The following is a 12015-nucleotide window of genomic DNA, read 5'->3' on the forward strand; positions in this document are numbered from 1 at the left end:
CTGAGGTCATGTTGCAGTTGTCTAAGACTCTGGTGCGGCCGCATCTGGAGTATTGTGTGCAGTTTTGGTCGCCATACTATCGGAAGGATGTGGAGGCACTGGAACGGGTTCAGAGGAGGTTTACCAGGATGTTGCCTTGTATGGTAGGAAGATCGTATGAGGAAAGGCTGAGGCACTTGGGGTTGTTTTCATTGGAGAAAAGAAGGTTTAGGGGTGACTTGATCGAGGTGTACAAGATGATTAGGGGTTTAGATAGGGTTGACCATGAGAACCTTTTTCCACGTATAGAGTTAGCTATTACGAGGGGGCATAGCTTTAAATTAAGGGGTGGTAGGTATAGGACAGATGTTAGGGTAGGTTCTTTACTCAGTGAGTCGTGAGTTCATGGAATGCCCTGCCAGTAGCAGTGGTGGACTCTCCCTCATTATGGGCATTTAAGCGGGCATTGGATAGGCATATGGAGGATAGTGGGCTAGTGTAGGTTAGGTGGGCTTGGATCGGCGCAACATCGAGGGCCAAAGGGCCTGTACTGCGCTGTATTCTTCTATGTTCTATGTTCTATGATGGTTTGGTGCTGAGAGGTCGGGTCGTGATCGAGGGGATGGTAGGAGGCGATGTCAGCGAGTTGGCTTGTGGCTTCAGTGAGGTAGAGGTCGGTGTGCCTCCTTTGTCATCTGGTTTGAACGTGAGGTTGGGTTTGGAGTGGAGGGAACGGAGGGCTGCTTTTATTTCTTCTCAGGTCTTCCATCAGAGTATGCTGAATGAGATGGTCCACAGGAAGGACTGAGTTGAGTTCAAGCAAGAGATAAGGAGAATAGCTTGTGGGTGAGTACAGGTCCTTTCATAAGCTTAAACTAGCACTGGAAAGTACTTGGGTCACGTTTGTTTATTGTCAGGAGGCAAAGTGCATAATCAGTCATACAGAGTATGGTTGAGTCACTCAGACTGTAAATCACCCTCCCAGTAATAGAGGGTTAATTGGCTCTTAGCAATGCCATAGACTTTGCAAAGCTCCTACATGCTCTTTTTCTTGAAAGTGTGACCTCCATCACAGTGAATTCAACAGTAAGTGAAAAACCAATCATATGGAATCACTTTCGTTTTAGTTTAGGCATTTTGGTCACAGGTGGGGAGTGGCCTGCATGAAATCTCTGAAGACAATTGTGAGTATACGCTGTCTGTTGCTCCAAGCATAAAGACCATTTCAAGAAGTTCTAATGTTCTTTGGCAACTAGGATTGCTATGCTATGGTGAGGTCTCTTCCCTTCTTTGGCTAAAGTACTGTTCACAAGTTTAATGGTAGTCATCAATAGCAGTAGCCATCCCAGGCCAAAAACAATGCTTTCTGGTCAAGTCAGTTGGCTTTTCTGTGACTTTGTGTCATGCTTGATCATGAACTATTACCAACACTTGACAGTCATTGGAAAGGATGAGTTGCTTCAGCCCCCACTCTTTGTCATGAACCAGTTGATGGAGGACTCCATTCTCCTCCCTGATTCTTTTCCAGCAACTCAACGGCTTCCAGACTTTGGATGCTTTTACTAGCTGTTGATGGATATTGGACTTACCAGCAAGAGAACTATATTCATAGATCATAGAATCCCTACTGTGTGGAAACAGACCATTTGGCCTAACATTGTCTACACTAACCCTCCAATGAGTAACCCATCCGACCATATTGATACCCATGTAAATGAACTAAAGCTATCTAAAGTCATTAATTAAAGATCGATAAGCAATGGTGAATCCATATCTTACTCTAACTCTCTGATCAGGATCTCACTGACAAAGCATTGGGAGTGTTCTGCAGAATCTTAATCTGAATTTCATAGGGGCTTGGAGTTGAAACGCTGACTTTAACTTGAGGCATGGGCATAGTGTCAGCCACAGTGCTCTCCAGCCGAATAGAATTGGTTTCCCTCCAATAATCAGTCTTACAATTAAGGTCATCAACCTTTGCATTACTGTTGCCTGAACTTATTGGATCTAGAATTGAAATTGCATGAGTTCAGTGGCCCAGTCTGTCTCTATTGCTCTAAGCTTGGCAAACATTTAAAAGTTTATGTTCAGTAAACACTTCAAACTCTGCACACATCAGATTATCTTTTAACTTCTGGGAAATAGCTGACCTCAAAGCTCGTATTTTGGGTTTCATAATGGAGAAATTCTGCACATTCCTTTCATTTAGTTTGAGACTCCATGTGACATAATTGATCATCACTCTTTTTTGTTCTTGCACCTATGACAGCACTGTTCCTAGGCCAAGGAAACCAACATTGGTTTCTAGTACAAAAGAGAGTTGTAAATCTAGGAAGCCAAGGACAAATGATGAGGCAAGCTTCTACATGAGGGTGCAAGAGGAGTCTTCACTTACTGGATTCTAGCTCGTGATAAAGCTCTGTGAAGTGTCACGCCTTGTCTATCCTTTCCCATCTCCTCTCTCAGCATTTTCAGATTTCCAAACAGCAAGTTGGTGAATGAGTCAGCCATCTGTACAAAGCCTTGCATAAAACTTGTATGGCAACCAATTAGACCAAAGAACCCATGCAGTTTCTCTGTGTCTTGAGCAGGGGATATTCTGTTCTGCTGGGACGTTCTCATTGCTGGGAGTAACAAATGACATAAGGTAACATATCTTGGTCAGAAAAGTTCGCACTTCTCTGATTTTACTTTAACAAACCTTACTCTCATCTTTTTGGATGATCATCTTTAGTCACAATCATGGAACTCATCAAGTCACAATACATAATGTCATGATCATCTTTACCAAAACCTTTCCTGTAATTGGTCAGAGTAGAAACAAGCTGCCTCCTATGGGCCCACCAACTCATAAATGTCTGTTTTTGAAATAAGGTTGAAGATGTCTCCTCCCATTGGTCTACTGTCCCAAACAGTGGCTGGCTTAAGGATGCCAATGGGTGTTCTTAGTTGGGCACACGCACCTTTGCCACTGAAATTGGTAATTTGCACAGATACTTTGCGCTTTCTTCAACAGAGATGAGAATAGCTCCCAATTACACATAGAATGCTACATCGCAGTGCAGTACAGGCCCTTCAGCCCTCGATGTTGTGCCAACCTATGAAACCAATTTGAAGTCCATCTAACCTAAATGAAGTCCATTTCATCCAATGACCATTTAAATGCCCCTAACATTGGTGAGTCTACTGCTGTTGCAGGCAGAGCATTCTATGCTCTTACTACTCTCTGAGTAAAGAAACTATCTCTGACATCTATCCTATATCTCACGCCTCAATTTAAAGCTATGTCCCCTTGTGTTAACCATCACCATCTGAGGAAAAAAGCTCTCACTGTTCACCCTATCTAACCCTCAGATTATCTTCCATTTCTCAATTAAGCACCTCTCAAACTTCTTCTCTCTAATGAAAGCAGCCTCAATGTCCCCTTGTGTTAACCATCACCATCCGAGGAAAAAAGCTCTCACTGTTCACTGTTCACCCTATCTAACCCTCAGATTATCTTCCATTTCTCAATTAAGCACCTCTCAAACTTCTTCTCTCTAATGAAAGCAGCCTCAAGTCCTTAGCTTTTCCTCATAAGACCTTCACTCCATACCAGGCAACATTCCAATAAATCTTCTCTGAACCCTTTCCAATGCTTCCACATCCTCCCTATAATGCGGTGACCAGAACTCCAAGTGTGACCTCACCAGAGTTTTGTACAGCTGCGACATGACCTCACGGCTCCAAAACTCAATCCCTCTACTAATAAAAGCTAACACACTTCTTAACAACCCTATCAACTTGGGTGGCAACTTTCAGGGATCCACGTACATGGACACCAAGATTCCTCTGTTCATCTACACAGCCAAGAATCTTACCATTAGCCCAGTGCTCCTTGTTCCTGTTGCTCCTTCCAAAGTGAATACCTCACACCTTTCCACATTAAACTCCATTTGCCACCACTCAGTCCAGCTCTGCAGCTTATTTATATCCCTCTATCCCTCTTCAACACTATCCACAACTCCACCGACCTTATTGTCATCCGCAAATTTACTAACCCATCCTTCTATGCCCTCATCTAGGTCATTTATAGAAGGGACAAACAATAGTGGCCCCAAAACAGATCCTTGCGGTACAATATGAGTAACCAAACTCCAACATAAACATTTCCCATCTATCACCACCCTCTGTCTTCTTTCAGCTAGCAAATGTCTGATCCAAAATGTTAAATGAGCCTCAATTCCATGTCTCCGTTTTTTTGTGCAATACCTTACCATGGGAACCTTATCAAATGCCTTACTGAAATCAATATACTGCTATACATCAACTGCTATACACTCATCCACCTGTTTGGTCACCTTCTCAAAGAAGTCAATAAGTCAACCTACCCTCACAAACCCATGTTGACTATACCTAATCAACATATTCCTTTCTAGGTGATGATAAATCCTGTCGCTTATAACCTTTTACCAACACTTTACTACAATAATTACCAGGGTTATCTCTACTACCCTTCTTGAATGAGGGGACAACATTTGCTATCCTCCAGTCTTGTGGCACTATTCCTGTAGACAATGATGATGTAAAGATCAAAGCCAAAGGCGCTGCAACCTCCTCCCTGGCTTCCCAGAGAATTCTTGGATAAATCCCATCTACTTTCACACTTTCTAGAATTACTAAAGCCTCCTCCTTGTGAACCTCAATCCCGTCTAGTCTAGTAGCCTGTATCCCAGTATTCTCGTCAACAACATTGTTTTTTTCCAGTGTGAATACTGACAAAAAATATTCATTTAGCGCTTCCTTATCTCCTAGGACTCCACGCACAACTTCCCACTACTGTCCTTGATTGGCCCTAACCTTACGACGATACTCGATACAGACGAACCTCGATTATCCGGCATTCAATTATCCAAATATCGGATTATCTGGCAAGCTCGTAACGTCCTGATGTTTGGCTAAACTATGTTGTCTGGCATTCAATTATCCAGAATTTGATTAAGCAAACAACATATTCCCTGCCTGTGTCCTTCTGATAATTGAGATTCTTCTGTATACCTATAGAAATCCTTAGGGTTTTTCTTGATCCGATCCACTAATGACTTCTCATGTCCCCTCCTGGCTTTTCCTAGCTCTCTTTTTAGATCTTTCCTGGCTAACTTGGAACTCTCAAGTGCCCTAACTGAGCCTTCACATCTCGTTCTAACACAAACCTTCTTTATCCTCTTGACAAGAGATTTAACTTCTTCAGCAAACCATGGCTCCCTCGCTCGACCACTTCGGCTCTGCCTGACAGGTGTCTACTTATCAAAGATACACAGTAGCTGTTCCTTGAATAAGCTCCACAGTTCAATTGTGCCCATCCCCTGCAGTTTCCTTCCCCATCCTATGCATCCTAAATCTTGCCTAATTGCATCGTAATTGTCTTTCCCGCATCTATAACTCTTGCCCCACAAGAGTCCATCACTAAAGTAAACAAAACCAAATTATGGTCAGTATCACCAAAATGCTCACCTACCTCCAAATCTAACACCTTGCTGGGTTCATTACCCAGTACCAAATCCAATGTGGCCTCGCCCCTTGTTGGCCTGTCTACATATTGTGGCAGGAACCCTCCTGCACGCACTGGACAAAACCTCACCCACCAAAGGGAGCTCTGCTACTTGTCACTCATCATAATCCTGCAAAGCCTGATGTCGGTCAATTGGAATCAGCTGGCATGAACCTTGGGCACAGGTGGTAACAGACCAATTCCCTGTTACCTGAACAGTTCTATGTGACCATACAGTCTAAAAGTCCTTGAATATGTGAATTTGGGTCATACACTTCTGAGCCCCATCTTATGACATTATCATGAGCTGCTTATACCGATCATCATACATGCTTTCCAATGTTGCCCAGATATAGTCTAACATATTCAACCCATGGGTATTCTGTACTTCCTTACATTCACAGGAATATTGACCAGGTCACAAACGACCAGAAACCCTCAGCTGTGAACAATCTGATTGTGGATAAATAAGGGGAGCTCAATGCAGCCATGATAAGGGATGTCCAATATCTGTGAATACTGTAAACAGTTTGGCCCCTGAACTAAGGAAAGATATACTGGCATTGGAAGCAATACAGAGAAGCTTCACTAGGTTGATCCTGAATATGAAGGGGTTAACTTATGAGGGCAGATTGAATAAGCTGTGCCTGTACTCACTGAAGATTAGAAGAATGATAGGGAACATTATTAAAATTGATAAGGTTCTTGGGGGAGACTGATAGGGTAGAATCGGAGACATTGTTTCCCCTGTGGGAAAGTTTAGAACCAGAGGCATAAGCTCAGAGGAAGGATTGCTAAGTCATGTCAGAGATGAGGAGGAATTTCTTCTCTCAGATAGAAGTGAATCTGAGGAATTCTTTACCACAGAGCACTGTACAGAATAGGCCATCAAAGCTGTGTTAGAAAGAATTTTAATCAATTGGGGATGCAGGATAATGGGAAAAAAGGCAGAAAAGTAGAATTGAGGATAACCAGATCAGCCATGATCTCATTGAGTGGTCGAGCAGACTCAATTGATTGAATGGCCTATTTTTGTTCCTACATCTTATGGTCCTGATGTGCCTTGAATGAACCCTGCACACCAAGAACTGTTTTCAGAGAGACAGCCCAGAAGGGAAAATGGCACCATACAAGATCTGGCAATAACTAGACCTGGTCATCATGAGAAGGTATGATCTGTTCAGTATTCTCCATACCTCCACCTACCACAGTGAAATTTGTAACAACAAGCATTTTATCAGCAGCAGAGTGAAATTGTATGCCTAAAGGTTTCACTGCTCCAAACATAATGGACCACCAACTTTCAATATCTCTTGGACAAGTTCTGATGCCAAATCACAGCACTTCCCACTCTCATTAGAACAACTACAATCTACCAAAGATTTACTGGGAAATGCTGATATTGGTATCAATGAAACCTGGAGGTCATTAAGTTCAATCACTCATGAATGAGCAAGGGCATCATTTGCGAAAGGTGGAACAAGAACTCTTATTTGAGACTAACTCAAATAAGATGCCATTTACCATTGATGCAAAGCTAAATGTATCCAACAGTTAAAATATTTCACAACCTGAAAATTCTCAAGACATCCAGTACAAAAGATTGAAAGATACTAAGCAAATAAATGCAGGATCAACTTATATCAATACATTCAATGTATTGAATGTGACAATGGAAATCTACTGAAGGAATATTTGGATGGCACGGTGGCACAGTGGTTAGCACCGGTGCCTCACAGCGCCAGAGGCCAGAGTTCAATTCCTGCCTCGGCAACTGTCTTGTGAAGTTTGCATATTCTCCCCGTGTCTGTGTGGGTTTCCTCCGGGTGCTCTGGTTTCCTCCCACAGTCCAAAAATGTGCAGGTTAGGTGAATTGGCCATGCTAATTTGCCTAATTTGTGTTAGGTGAAGAGGTAAATGTAGGGGAATGGGTCTGTGTGGGCTGTTCTTTGGAGGGATCGATGTGGGCTTGTTGGGCCAAAGGGCCTGTTTCCACACTGTAAGTAATCTAATTTAATCTAAAAACAATTGCATGCAACTCAGGACTCCTTCCTATTGGGAAGATGTTGTGAAACTTGAAAGGGTTCAGAAAAGATTTACAAGGATGCTGCCAGAGTTAGAGGATTTCCACTATAGGGAGAGGCTGAACAGGTTGGGGCTGTTTTCCCTGGAGTGTCGGAGGATGAGGGGTGACCTTATAGAGGTTTTCAAAATTATGAGGGGCATGGATAGGATAAATAGACAAAGTCTTTCCCAGGGGTTGGGGAGTCCAGAACTAGAGGACATAGGTTTACGGTGAGAGGGGAAAGATATAAAAGAGAGCAAAGGGGCAACTTTTTCACGCAGAGGGTGGTACGTGTATGGAATGAGCTACCAGAGGAAGTGGTGGAGGCTGGTACAATTGCAACATTTAAAAGGCATTTGGATGGGTATATGAATAGGAAGGGTTTAGAAGGATATGGGCTAAGTGCCGACAGGTGGGACTAGATTGGGTTGGGATATCTTGTCGGCATGGACAGGTTGGACCGAAGGGTATGTTTCCATGCTGTACATCTCTATGAATTTATGTCTTTATGAAAGGATCAAGTGGGCACTTGGTCATACCATGACCAAAGTTGCCCACCATCACACCACAACACCCAGATGGTGAACAGATGGTGAAGAATATATCACTGACAGAATATATCACTGTGCTGAACACTGATGTGAGCTGTCATCCTGTATGCCAGATATCTCCCAGTCAATGTTACCACTAAGGTGCGCACTTGTGTGACAATGCAGCTACTCCAAAGGTCCACACATAGTGATTTACATATTGACTTACAGTTCACAGCATTCAATGTGGAAGGAATTGACTCATATATTAAATCAGACGGCAAGCTTACAATCTATCAAAATGGAAAATGAAAATAAAAATATATCACATCTTGAGCTGAGATCTCCAAACTGATGATACTGTGTTGGTTGCCTACAAGGAAACTGATAGACCGCCTTTCCTATGTCTGTAAGGCAAGCCAGACAGAGAACAGCCAGGGTATTCCTAGAGGCATGGCATTCATCCACAAACTCCATCAACAAACACATCGACCTGGACCCAACATTCATCCACAAACTCCATCAACAAACACATCGACCTGGACCCAACATTCATCCACAAACTCCATCAACAAACACATCGACCTGGACCCAACATTCATCCACAAACTCCATCAACAAACACATCGACCTGGACCCAACATTCATCCACAAACTCCATCAACAAACACATCGACCTGGACCCAACATTCATCCACAAACTCCATCAACAAACACATCGACCTGGACCCAATATACCAACCACTACAGCGGACAGCTGAAACTGACAACCGGAAGCGGCAGGGACAGACCACTATAAACACCGGAGGAAACATCAAAGAAGCGCTTCGCAGGAGGCTCCCAAGCACTGATGATGTCGCCTAGCCAGGGGACGAAACGTTTGCAACAAAAACTTCCAGCTCGGCGAACACAACCACAACAGTAACTTGTTCTCTCAGACTATGAGCATCAAGGAAAGCACATCCACACTGGGTCAGGCACAATAATACCATGCTGAGAGTGGTTAGAAAATAACATCAACTGGATTCTTCAGACAAAGTTTGGGGCAGCATGTTGGCTCAGTGGTTAGTATTGCTGCCTCACAGTGCTATGATCCGGGTTTGATTCCATCTTCAGGTGACTGTCTGTGTGGGATTGCTCCATAGAGTCATAGAGTCATAGAGATGTACAGCATGGAAACAGACCCTTCGGTCCAACCCGTCCATGCTGACTAGATATCCCAACCCAATCTAGTCCAACTTGCCAGCACCCGGCCCATATCCCTCCAAACCCTTCCTATTCATATACCCATCCAAATGCCTCTTAAATATTGCAATTGTACCAGCCTCCACCACACCTTCTGGCAGCTCCTTCCATACACGTACTACCCTCTGCGTGAAGACCCTTTGGTCTCTTTTATATCTTTCCCCTCTCACCCTAAACCTATGCCCTCTAGTTCTGGACTCCCCCACCCCAGGGAAAAGACTTGGTCTATTTATCCTATCTATGTCCCTCATAATTTTGTAAACCTCTATAAGGTTTATAGAGTCTCCCACGCTCCAGGAAAAACAGCCCCAGCCTGTTCAGCCTCTCTCTGTAGCTCAGATCTTCCAACCTTGGCAATATCCTTGTAAATCTTTTCTGAACCCTTTCAAGTTTCACAACATCTTTCTGATAGGAAGGAGACAAGAATTGCACGCAATATTCCAACAGTGGCCTAACCAATGTCCTGTACAGCTGCAACATGACCTCCCAACTCCTGTAATCAATACTCTGATCAATAAAGGAAAGCATACCAAACGCCTTATTCACTATCCTATCTACCTGTGACTCCACTTTCAAGGAGCTATGAACTTGCACTCCAAGGTCTCTTTGTTCAGCAACACTCCCTAGGACCTTACCATTAAGTGTATAAGTCCAGCTAAGATTTGCTTTCCCAAAATGCAGCACCTCGCATTTTTCTGAATTAAACTCCATGTGCCACTTCTCGGCTGCATGGTTTCACCTCACAGTCCAAACATGTGCAGGTTAGATGCTTTGGCCACACTAAAATGCCTACAGTGTCCAGGGATATGCAGATTAGGTAGATTAGCGATTGGAAATGCAGGATTACAGGGATAGGATAGATCTGGGTGGACCTGTTGGCCTGCTCCAATCCTGTAGGGATAAGTTTATGGTTTAAGGCCTGTTCTCAGCAACTTGCTGTAGTTCTGCACTGGAAGACTTAGAGATAACATTAATTACCTGCACATTATAGTTTTAAATTAATTGTTTAAACTAATTCAGCAGAGGGAAGGGAACATAAATTGTAGTTCCAGAGTCCAGAAGGTTGAGAGTAGTAAGGTTAGAAATAAGATTTCAAGGTTGCAAGAGTGCACCAGCAAGCAGGCAGATAGTTTAAAGTGTGTCTACGTCAACGTCAGCAGTGTCTGGAATAAGGTGGGTGAACTGGCAGCATGGGTTGGTGCCTGGGACTTAGATGTTATGGCCATTTCGGAGATATGGATAAAGCAGGGACAGGAATGGCTGTTGCAGGTTCCGGGATTTAGATGCTTCAGTAAGAACAGAAAAGATGCTAAAAGAGAGGAAGGTGTGGCATTATTGGTCAAGGATAATATTAGGGTGGCAGAAAGGACGCTTGAAGACTCGTCTACAGAGATAAAATGGGCGGAAGTGAGAAACAGGAAAGGTGTGGTCACACTGTTGGGAGTTTTCTATAGGTCTCCGAATAGATCCAGAGATGTAGAGGAAAGGATAGCAAAGATAATTTTAGATAGGAGTGAGAGTAACAGGGTAGTTGTTATGAGGTCTTTAACTTTCCAAATATTGACTGGAAAAATTTTTGTTCAATGTGTGCAGGAGGGTCTACTGACACAGTATGTAGACAGGCCAACAAGGGGCGAAACCACATTAGATTTGGTACTGGGCCAAATGTTGGAGGTGAGTGAGCAATTTGGTGAGAGTGACCACAATTCGATTACTTTAGTGATGGAAAGGGATAGGTATACACCACAGAGCAAGAATTATAGATGGGGAAAGGCAATTATGATGCGATTAGGCAAGATTTAGGGTGCACAGGATGAGGAAGGAAACTGCAGGGGATGGACACAATTGAAATATGAAGTTTATTCAAGGAACAGCCACTGCGTGTCTTTGACATGCATGTACCTAGAACATAGAACATAACAGCGAAATACAGGCCCTTTGGCCCTCGATGTTGCACCAACCAGTGGAAGCAATCTGAAACCTATCTATCCTACACTATTCCATTTTCATCCTTATATTTATCCAATAACCATGTAAATGCTCGTGAAGTTAGCGTGTCTATTACTGTTGCAGGCAGGGTGTTTTACACTCTGAGTAAAGAAACTACCTTTGACATCTGTTCTATATCTATCAACCTCCAATTTAAAGCTATCACCTCATGCTCGCCATCACCATTTGAGGAAAAAGGCTCTCACTGTCCACCCTATCTAACCCTCTGATTATCTTATATGTCTCAATTAAGTCACCTCTCAACCTTCTTTCCTCTAACTAATAACAGCCTCAAGTCCATCATAAAACCTTCCCTCCAGACAAGGCAACATCCTAGTAAATCTGCTCTGAACCTTTTCCAAAGCTTCCACATCCTTCCTATAATGCGATGACCAGAACTGTACACAAAATTCCAAGCAGGGGCGCACCAGAGTTTGATACAGCTGCAGAGTTTGATATAGCCTTGTGGCTCCGAAACTCAAATCACTCTACCAATAAAAACTAACATATTGTATGCCTTCTTAAAAATCCTATCAACCTGGGTGGCAACTTTCAGGGATCTATGGACATGGACACTGAGATCTCTCTGCTCATCTATACTACCAAAAATCTTACCATTAGCCCAGTACTTTGCATTCCGGTTACTCCGACCAAAGTGAATCACCTCACACTTGTCC

This window comes from Chiloscyllium plagiosum, chromosome 6 (assembly GCF_004010195.1).
Source record: "Chiloscyllium plagiosum isolate BGI_BamShark_2017 chromosome 6, ASM401019v2, whole genome shotgun sequence".
In the NCBI taxonomy this organism is placed as follows: Eukaryota; Metazoa; Chordata; class Chondrichthyes; order Orectolobiformes; family Hemiscylliidae; genus Chiloscyllium; species Chiloscyllium plagiosum.